The following is an 11,362-nucleotide window of genomic DNA, read 5'->3' on the forward strand; positions in this document are numbered from 1 at the left end:
GCATATTGTTTATGGCGTTTTTGGATATTAGCTTTCTATTTGGTACTTCAAGGAAACTTTAATTTTGCAAAAGGTCTGTTTTGCAATGCATTCATCCCAAATTATCTGGAAAGCATTCCTACCTGTCGAAAATTTGAAATTTTTAGGATTTTAAATCTCGTCACTTCGTCCTTCTGGGAACTAGGTGAATGTGCGCGCCTTTCAATTATCATTGTGTGGTGCGTAGGTCACATTTATGATAAGCACGAGTCTTTGAAAAAGGGTCATGTCTTGCATTTAAATAATAATAGACACATGGATACCCGTGATTTCGGCCGTTGGCATGTCTATCCTTGCAGCCTTCTTTGACAGTTATAATGTAATATTAATGAAAATGAAAGCAAAAATTAAGAAAAGGAGGGTGGGGGTTTGGGAATCTCCACTATTTCTTGTGAAAGTAACATGATTGCAAGTGTTATTTAAAATTTTAAAAATAAAAAATTAACTGAATTCTTGATAGGGTATTAACTGGAGAATTGTCACTAGTTTTAGGTAGAGGTGTAAATCTGGTTGGTATGTTAATTCAGTAAAAAAAAAATCGATTAATGAAAATTGGTCATATTGAATAGAACCAAACTGAATAGGTTGCCAAATGGCTAATCCATTAAATAAGTTAACCAATTGTCACTATCCAAAAAAACCTTCACTTGAACCTAGTAGAGTGATAAGAGTGCTGATCCTTTGTCAACCTTTGAAATCGGGACCGTCAAAATAAAACAAAGGAAGTTCAGCCCCTTGATAGCCTGTTGCCCAACAAAAACTCGAGAACCAAACGGTTTTTCGGATGATGCTATGAAAGCCATCACATTGATTAGCATGCCAATGTGTCACGGTCTGCCTTTTTCACAAAGGCAGCCTATTGTTTACCAACATTCATCCACGAAGCACTTTCATTAACATTCAATCAGATAGCAGCGGAAATAATAATCAATTCATGAAAGCCGTGGCAACCAAGCAGTAAATATTGAAGCAAACGTAATTCATTAACAAATTCTCCGTTGACATGTTGTACTTAGCGAGGGAGGCAAGTAGGCTAAGCACGTTGACAATTGCTAGTAAGTTTTACAATGACTGATGAACACTCACCCTCCCCTTAAAGAGCTTTCTAGGCCATTTTCACTCTGGCACTAGGAAATATCAAAGTGACCGAGGAGTCATACTGCCTTATTTGGCTTACAATGAAATAAATACTAGAAAATAACTCTACACTAGTATTTACATGATGGAAACCCATTCCAAACACACGAGATAAGCGGTCATAGGCAAGCATAATGCCCTGAACAAGTTTAGCCCGTGACATTCTCCCCCACTTATGCGGTCGACGTCCTCGTAGACTTTTGGCGATAGGTACACTTCAACTTTGTCCACGAATGGTTTCAAATCTTCCACAGAAATCCAGCTGATTTCTTTATCATCAAGGCACTTCCACTTCACTAGGAACTTCTGCCGCTTCTTCCTTGAGGATAGGAACTTTCTGTCTGTAAGGATCTCTTCAACATCATGTCTGTCAGGTTGCACTGTCTTCAACTCTGCGCTGTTTGACTGACTTCTGCTTAGGTCGTTGGTGTTGGCGTTGAATGGCTTGAGGCAATTGACATGAAATTGCGGTCTTCTCCTCTTATCTGCCCACTTCTTCATCTGCTTAGAAGCTTTCTCCAGATAGGCTTGGGCAAACTTTGCATTTAGTCTCCATTCTCTGATGAAGATGTACGCCCTGAGACTCTTTCGTCTGTACGGCTCGCCCACTGTGTGAGGTAACAGCGGCAGCTGGCCTGTGACAAGCTCAAAAGAGCTCTTTTTGGTTGTTGAGCGCCTTTGGGCGTTGCCACAGAATGGAGCCACATGAAGTAGTTGCACGCCATTCTTCTGGTTGTCGTTGACAAAATGGCACAAGTACTCATCTAGCAGCTCTCTGAATCTCTTCATCTGTCCGTCTGTTTGTCGATGATAATTCGAAGAGATGTCAAGGTGTGACCTGAATATCCTGAAAAACTCTGTTAAGAAGTTATCAGTGAACATTAAATCTTGGTCACAAATAATAACTTGGGGAACACCCCAATGTTTCACAACAGTCACAAGGAACAATTGTGTCGTCCCCTCTGCCGAACAGTACTTTGGTGCGGCCATGAAAGTACCATACTTCTTCTGCTCCCCCTTGTCTTGTTGGCAAGTGAGACAAGTTTTGGTATAATCAACCACATCATCCCGCATGTGCGGCCAATAATACCTCCCCAGTAGTCCTGTCATTGGAGTCATTCTCCGTGAATACCCCTTAACGAACTTCCTGCAGCATTTAGTAAGGCCAAGAAAGGAACGCAACTCCTTCACTATCGTGGGGATCTTCCGTTCTTGAATCATCCTTACCTTCTCCATACCCCTCCGGATACGACCTTGTTCAACGACTTGACCAAGGAATTTGTTGCTCCGCCGAGCGAAAGAGAAATTCTCCTTCTTCACATTCAGACTGTTTCCCTTCAGCCTGTCGAACACCTTCCGTAGATGCTCTTCATGTTTCCTCTGAAACGACACCGATGCTCCCAACGGTGTTTTGGAAGGGCGAACACATCCCGCTTCCACTTCATCAAGTTGCTTCCCCAACTCTACTATCTCTCTAGGCGCAATCCAACATGGCCCTTTAGCAGGTGGTTTCACTCCTGATAACAACTCGATCTCTTGCTCCACAGTCCGTCGTGAAGGCAAATTGTGAGGCAGCTTATCCAGCAACACCGCCTTATCCTCATCCAACACCGCTTGGATGGTCGTAGGCTTCAGCTCTTGGCCTACTTCTTTGTCTACCACCACCACCGTGGTTAGACGTGTCTGCTCACCCTTACCCAATCCTTCATTGAGTTGTATGGCTGAAAGGGACTTCCCTTCGTCTCTTTTCGTTGCAACGACTTGCATCATGCACGAGTGATCTCCCATCAGACACAGGGAACCAGCCGAAGGCATCAGCACTGCCCTCGTCCCCATTAGGAACTCCATTCCTAGAATGACTGGATAGTCATCCAATGGTACCGCTGTGAAATTCGCATGACCTTCCCACTGTCCAAGCTTTATAGCCACTTGCTTGGCTACTCCCAGAGTAGGCTAGGCTACAGAGTTAACTGCTTTCACGCGTCCTGTATCCTTCTCTAAGGATAAGTTGAGTCTTCCTGCTTCCAACTGCGAAACAAAATTATGAGTAGCTCCCGTATCTACCATAGCGCGAGTACTCTTCCCATTTGTCCTCAAGTCCACAAACATTAACCCTTTTGCTCGTGTAACTTTCGGTGTTTTTGCCTGCTTTTCCAATGCGTTCACCAACCGCACTGAACCCACCCTTGGGGCATCATCCTCTTCCTTATCATCTCCCACTGCCTGTTCTACAATGGAAGCCTGTAAGGCATTAAGTGATGCTTTGTGAGGGCACTCAAAAACTCTATGAGGATCTCGACACAAGAAACATTCAATTTTACTCTTCCCCTTTCCACTGGGTGTGTTGAACCCTTGAGACGACGAAGCTTCCTGTGAGGTTGATGATTTAGAGTCGGCTCCCCCACTCTTGGGTTTGCCATTCTTGAAAGACTTTTCACTGTTTCCCTCTCCGCCAAACCGTTTGGACGAAGCGATCTCATCACCAGCATAGTCTGTCAAGCGCTCTGCAGCCACTTGTGCTGTTGACAAGTCTTGAACCCTTTGCCTGTGAAGTTCAGTTCTTGCCCACGGTTTCATCCCCTCAAGAAAATAGAACAACTTGTCCTTCTCCGACAAATCCCGAATATCCAACATTAAAGCAGAAAATTGTTTCACATATTCGCTGATTGACCCCGTATGCTTGAGATCTCTCAGTTTTCTCCTTGCATTATACTCAACGTTCTCAGGAAAGAATTGGGCCTTGAGATCTCTCCTCAAGTCTGCCCAACTATCAATCACACAGTTTCCATTTTCAATTTCTCTATACTTGGTACGCCACCATAGTTTGGCATCACCAACCAAGTACATGGTCGCAGTATCCACCTTTACCTGTTCTGAGGCCATCCTCACAACGCGAAAGTACTGCTCCACATCAAACAAGAAGTTCTCTAACTCCTTGGCATCTCGGGTACCCCCATACGTCCTGGGTTCTGGCACCTTGGTTTTGCTAACTCCCGGAGTGTTGGAGTTCCCTATAGCAAGAACCATCACATTTACCTTTGCATCTAGATCTGCCATCCGGGCTTGCAAAGTTTCCACAGTGTGGCGAAAGTCCTCTGACATGTCGCCTATCAAACCTGCTTGATGTTTTTGTGATCCCCTCACTTCATCAACAAGTTCTCTCATCTGGGCCACCTCCGCGGCCATAGTATTGGTTGTTTCCTCAACCTGTGCTTCCAGCACGCTGATCCTCTCAGCATTGTTTGGCGCCATGGTCACTTACCAAAACTTTCCAAATCCAACAACGAAGGCAATCGAATTCACGTAGCAACTCAACCTTGGGCTCTCACCAAGTGTCACCGACTTGGGCTCTGATACCAAATGTCACGGTCCACCTTTTTCACACCGTTGTGAAGGGCCGTGCGGCGCTAGCTAAAGCATTCTTGCTTAACTAGCCAGCCTATTGTTTACCAACATTCATCCACGAAGCACTTTCATTAACATTCAATCAGATAGCAGCGGAAATAATAATCAATTCATGAAAGCCGTGGCAACCAAGCAGTAAATATTGAAGCAAACGTAATTCATTAACAAATCCTCCGTTGACATGTTGTACTTAGCGAGGGAGGCAAATAGGCTAAGCATGTTGACAATTGCTAGTGAGTTTTACAATGACTGATGAACACTCACCCTCCCCTTAAAGAGTTTTCTAGGCCATTCTCACTCTGGCACTAGGAAACATCAAAGTGACCGAGGAGTCATACTTCCTTATTTGGCTTACAATGAAATAAATACTAGAAAATAACTCTACACTAGTATTTACATGATGGAAACCCATTCCAAACACACGAGATAAGCGGTCATAGGCAAGCATAATGCCCTGAACAAGCTTAGCCCGTGACACAATGGCAATATGGGAAGGTAACTTTCGAAAAGAAAACCCAAAATATATAATGAATTTTGAACTATTTTGAGACTGCAAAGTGAATAACTGAAAAGTTAGCAATATATCACATGATTCACGCATAAAGATGATATATTTCGAGTGATGTGGCGCGACATAAACTAAAATTTTGAAGTAATTAAGGATAAATGATTAAGTCTAGCACATAATAGTAGTTTCAAAATTTTAAAAGAACAAGAATAAGCGTCTGTCAGTGTTGGTCAAATTAGCTGCGAGGCTATTGCTATTTTGTAAGTGCGATTTGTGAAGAAAAAGGAGAGAAGCTTAAGGTGTGTGCCAATAGCGCTATTGCAAGCCAATGCAAGGAGGTGCAATTTCGAGCCTTTGGCTTTTGATTTTCAAATGAGGAAAGTAGGGAACCCAAATAAGAGAAGGAAAGTGTTTACTGTTTACTATTTAAGGACAACCGATAATATTGTTTTATACAAATTATTATTAATATTTCATACTATAATTTGATTAGTTCAGTAACCTAAATTATGAAATGTTCGTATCAAATAAAAAATCAGACTTTTTACGATTATATCGATCAATCACAAATTGACGATTGAACTAAATTAATTGAATTAATTGGTTATGGTCAGTTAATCCAGTAAGTACCAAATACTACCCAGTTAAATTTAAGGAACTCAAGGGATGTGTTGGGCTCACTAATCACCTATTATTCTCTTGAATTTAATTCTTATTTTTTAGCTAATGAGTTAAATTTAAAGAATAATATTATAAGATGTGTTTTTTATTATATTCTATTCGTAAAGCTTAGACAATTACTAATTGTATTTGAGTTTTATGGGAAAAAAATGCAAAGACTTTTTCAAAGTCGTTCCCCCAAGATCGTTTTCTTTGGGTTGAAATGTCCTCCCGTCATCTTTTAAATTGCGGAGAAAAAACAATATCCAAGCATTATTAATTTCATGGAGGGGCTGTGTCCTATCTCACAGCCTCACTCCCTAAGCAGACCAAACCCTAATCCAAAAAATAAATAAATAAAAAATAAAAAAATAAAAAATAAATAAATAAAAGCAATTCCCCTTCCAATTGTATCCAGCTGGGCAGGGCAAAAATGACCACCTGCTCTTCAAATGATATGAACAGATATCTTCGTGGCTTTGACAATTTCACGGCACAATCAAAGCCATTTAACCATGTCCCTAACGCCAATCACGAACGCCTGACCAAGTTCTCGACCTTGACAATTTGCTATCGCATGCAAATCGAAAACCCTCCTTCACCCAATTTACCCAATCACAGGCTACTCTTTAAAACAAAAACACACAAAAATTCCCCGCAGAATTGATTACCATCAGTCGATTTCCGAGAAGCATATGCATAATTCATCAACTAAAATTTGAAGATCTCCCTAAGGAAATATTGCAATAAATTTAAAATTAACACATGGCAATTCCAAGGTAGAAATTAGTCTCCCTAGGAAGATAAGCGCGAAATTAAGACGCGTATATATAATTAATATATATAACTTAATATATTAACTCATGATGGCCGACCATTTATATATATATATGCCATAATCAGCTCAGTACCATAGGTATATTGCCAAAGGATTGCAGTTGCCCGTGCATGCATGCCTAACAATGTGGCTTCCACCGTTCGCCGTCGGCCTTCACCATCCTCAGCGTCACCGGCGGTCGTAGCCGCCGGCTCCACCAACGCGGCCGCAACTGGTGGGCTCAGAGGCAGAGCCGTTCATTAATTAATATAGTCGGAAACATTAAGAACGAGGCTCAGACCCATGTGAAGAAGGGGGAGCTGTTGGTGAGGGTGGGTGGCTTTTTGTAGGCAAGGCGGGGTGTAGGGGAGAGGATCTTCTCAGTATATGCTTGGAAGCGAAAAAGCACAAGTTTTTGTGCTGTCACTTTTTGCCTGGTTATTTATCATTTTTTGGCTGACCATTTTGGCCCATTAGATTGTGGAGTCTGCCTAAGCTAGATAGTTATTTTATTTTTTACTTTATTACTCTCTCTCTCTCTCTCTCTCTCTCTCTGTAATGACCCGAAAAAATTATGGTATTTTAAATAATGATAAAAGGGGGGAAAATAGAAGTTGGAAGGGAAAAGAAATGGGCTCGTCGACGAGGACATGTCTCGTCGATGAGAAAATACCGAGAGAGGATTTTAAGTGATTCTGAATTTCGTCGATGAGGAGAGAGTTCGTCGACGAGTCTTCTTCTTGGCCTCATCGACGAGATGACCTGACTTATCAACGAAACCTAGTGTATAAATAGAGTCAACCTTCATTTTTTGGTCATTTCCAGCGCAAATACTCCTCCCTCTCTCTCTTCTACACCCCTCCTCCCTTCTCTCTAAGATCTCGGGCCGATCTGTCGCCGGTTCGACGATTTGAAGCTATTATGACGCTCCTGGTGAAGTTTTCTACATATCTGCTGGAGTGGATCGTCAGTGGGGTTGAGTTGAAAACCATCCCAAATTCATGGTAAGACTTTCTACTCAATATTTGACTTCGTGACAGTTGTAGAAAGCGTAGTACGGGTAGAAATACTAAAGTTTAGTTATGGAGAATGTCATTTTTAGGGTGTTGAGCGGGAAACCATGCGGGTGCATAAGTATTTCTCTTATGGGCTTTTCAGGACTCAGGTAAGGGGATAAACTAAACTAGTTATTTTGTGAAAATGTATGTATATTATTACAACATATGATTTTAGGAATATATATATATATATATATATGCTTTATATTTGGGAAATACTGTTGAAAATAATGGTATGTTAAATATACGAAAACCCTATTTTGTGTGGCATGAGTAGAATTTAAAATGAAATACTGTTTTCTGGAAATATGATAAAGATATGGGTATGATTTGCAGGCGTACGAGCCATGCTACATATATGATTTGCCGGCGTACGGGCCGTGCTATGTATGTGATTTGCTGGCGTACGGGTCGTGCTATGTATGCGATTTTTCGACGTACGGGTCGTGCTATGGAGATGTTTTGTCGGCGTACGGGCTGAGTTATGGATATGATGTGCCGGTGTACGAGCCGAACTATGATAAAATATGAAATACCGGCGTACGGGCCGATGATTTTCATGATATATGTATATATGCAAAATGATATGATGATACTGATTTGGCAAGTAATAGTATGAAATATTTATGTATCACAGTTTGATTATATGTTTTTATGATATCAGAACCTGGTTGGCTTGGTTTAGGCTAGCACTTGCACGGTACCGCTGTTATGTGTTCATGATTTATCATGATATTTGTGTTAATGCTGTTATATGAAGTGGCATGAGGTTGGATGGTCGATGTGGTTTTAAGGAGTGTGAGCGCCCCTGGTGTACGGACCAGGTCTGGCAGACCCATCGGACTTACAGACTGTACTTTTGACTTGACAGTGGTCAGCCAACCATTGTTAGGTCTCGCCTACGGCCTATACAACCCAGTCATATGGGGGTAAAACATGACAACAGTTAGCTAACCTACTAGAATTGTTTTATTATTATTATTATATGAGATGAGTTACGCTATGAGAATACAATATGTTTTGTCATGTTATGGTTATACATGTTTTTTTTCCCAGAAATATATATACAGTTTTACTAGTTACGTTCATGAATATATATATATATATATATATATATATATATATCACCGAAATGCTCATGTTGTCACACACTAGTGTTAGTTTATTTCCCTTACTAAGAGGTGTCTCACCCCGAATTTTCATGAACTTTTCAGGAGCCCCTAATAGAAAAGTAGGTAAAGCTCCACTGTGATAATTACGATTGATCTGCTCTTTCTGAAGGGTATGTATTTTACGATAGGGTCAGTTGGATTTTGTGGGAATGACCTTAGGACTCTTTTGGGTTGTTTATATATGTATATACAGTAGATATAGCAACTCTAGTATTGTGATGGATGGTTTTGTATATGGTATTATGAGTTAATTATGATTTTATGTTTCTTACTGCTTAGGCATCCGTGCTATTTTCTGTTATATCCCTGGAACCCACGGGTCCAAGTGGATTATGATCTGATGAATTTATTATATTGTTTTTATTATATTTTGAAAAAAATAATATGGAAATTAAACAGGTCCTTACACACACTCTCTCTCTCTCTCTCTCTCTCTCTCTTAGGCAAATAGTTATTTTATTTTTTACTTTACTACTCTCTCTCTCTCTCTCTCTCTCTCTCTCTCTCTCTCTCTCTCTCTCTCTCACACACACACACACACACACACACACACACAGAGAACTAACATTCCAATTAAACCTCCATACCCCTCCATTTGACAAAAAATAAATAAAAAAAATTTTGGTGCAGGTGCCAAAGTCGCATGTAAAAGTTCCTTTATAATCGTTGTGAGAATTGCTAATACAAGTCCCTTCACCACAGTAAATTAGAGAAATGTTAGTACACAACAAAAAAGTGATTGCGTGCATATGCGAAGCAAAGTGGCGATTGTATGTGTTTTCACTAATGATTCATATAACCATTGCTTTAGAAATCGATTGACAACAATAAGATATAATTCACAACTACTTGTATATGATCTACTTTTAGTGGTAATTTTTGCAACCACAACTAAAAAGTAGTTGGAAAAGTCTTTTTTTACTTCTTTGTAGTGTGGAACTAGGCATGATGGCAGTTACACTATCCTTTTGTTGCACTAATTATTATGTCACATTCTTAAAATTTAGTTTCATTTGGCTCAAAGTCTCAATTTAAGGCTAAACCTAAAAAACTTGGGGTTGGAATTTATCATTACAAAATAATTATACTTATTGCGTATACAAACACTTCAAGTAAACATTAATATTAGTGAAAAGGTTATACTATAATAATGTCCAGTAGATATGATGACTGACATAAATTAGAATAAATTATCACTATTTAACTTTAAACTTTAGCCTAATTTTATTTATTTTTATCGATTTTAGGTTTCATTGCAATCATTTAATTTTATCACAGATTTGAAGAAAAGAAAGAAGATTTTTTTTGAAAATTAAATTTGAAATTTAAACATGAAGCAAGGTCGTGTACGTGAGTCGTGTGCATAAGAATAAAGGAGAAGAAAAAGTAGTTGTGTGAGTGCATGAAGATAGGCCATGCACGTGGGAAAACCGTGAGATTCACATGAGCTGGGCTTGGTATTGGAGGCATCCGAACATATCCATGCATGAAGAAGGGCCTCGAGTAGCTAGGCTTTAATTGAAATAAGATGTGAGTTGGGTTTTGGAATTAAAGGGGAGAATGAAATTGGAGCTGGGTCGTGCGTGTGTGCACTGGAGACAAAGGGCATGTGCTGGGCTTGATTTGACCCAGCCATGCACTAATAAAGAAGGCAGCTTAGGGTTTTCTAAAAAGGAGGCATCATGGCTTCTTTTAGGTGGCTAGGAGGCGGCTTTGAAGAAAAAAAAAAAGGACTCACAGTAGCATTGGGGAGGCAAACACAAATAGTAAGAAGAGCAGATAGTTCGGGAACAGGAAGGCGCTGCACGATGGCGGTGTTGTGGGTGTCAATTTTTTTTCTATTTTCCGAAGAAAAGAAAAGATGGTGAACTCGTTTATGTGGAATTTAATTTTCAGCATAAACTAATTTTCTTTATTCCAGGAAAACGATGTAATATGGTTTCAAACTATGCTTGCTTGCCTATGTTAATCTAAAGTAATTTTCTTCTATGTTTGTCTGATTTATTCTGAGCTTATCGCTTCTGATTAACTTGCCATTAATTAGATGATTTTAATTCTATGATTTGCTATCGAAAGAGGGAATTATAAATAAATCTTGGAAATTTTGGCATAGGTAAATATGGAGATCGAAAGACTTGTATGAACCTATGTAGTATTAAAATCGTGGGTCTTATTGCGTTCTTACTTTATTAATTTGCATACTCTTGTGTTGAATGATGAACAAGAATAGTTTCTAATTGACTATCGAAAGAGACTTTTGGATGAATTTGAGATTTGCTAACAAACAAAGAAAATTAATTCCTATTAGTTAGATGAGTAAAGCATAGTGAGAAATTAGGTGAAATCGATTTCCTAGAAGTTTTCTTTCTCATTAATTTGATATTTGCCAAATAATTTTATTTTCCTTTGAATAGTTTCTTTAAAGTGATTTTATTTCAATTTGCACTTACAAAAATTTTAATTTCTTTTCTAAATAAAGTCAAGATTAGTATAATTTTGGTACTTGACAAATTTAACTCACCAATCCCTGAGTACGATACTCTTCTCATCACTTTATTATAAAACT

Source organism: Malania oleifera, chromosome 10, assembly GCF_029873635.1.
Source record: "Malania oleifera isolate guangnan ecotype guangnan chromosome 10, ASM2987363v1, whole genome shotgun sequence".
Lineage (NCBI taxonomy): Eukaryota > Viridiplantae > Streptophyta > Magnoliopsida > Santalales > Ximeniaceae > Malania > Malania oleifera.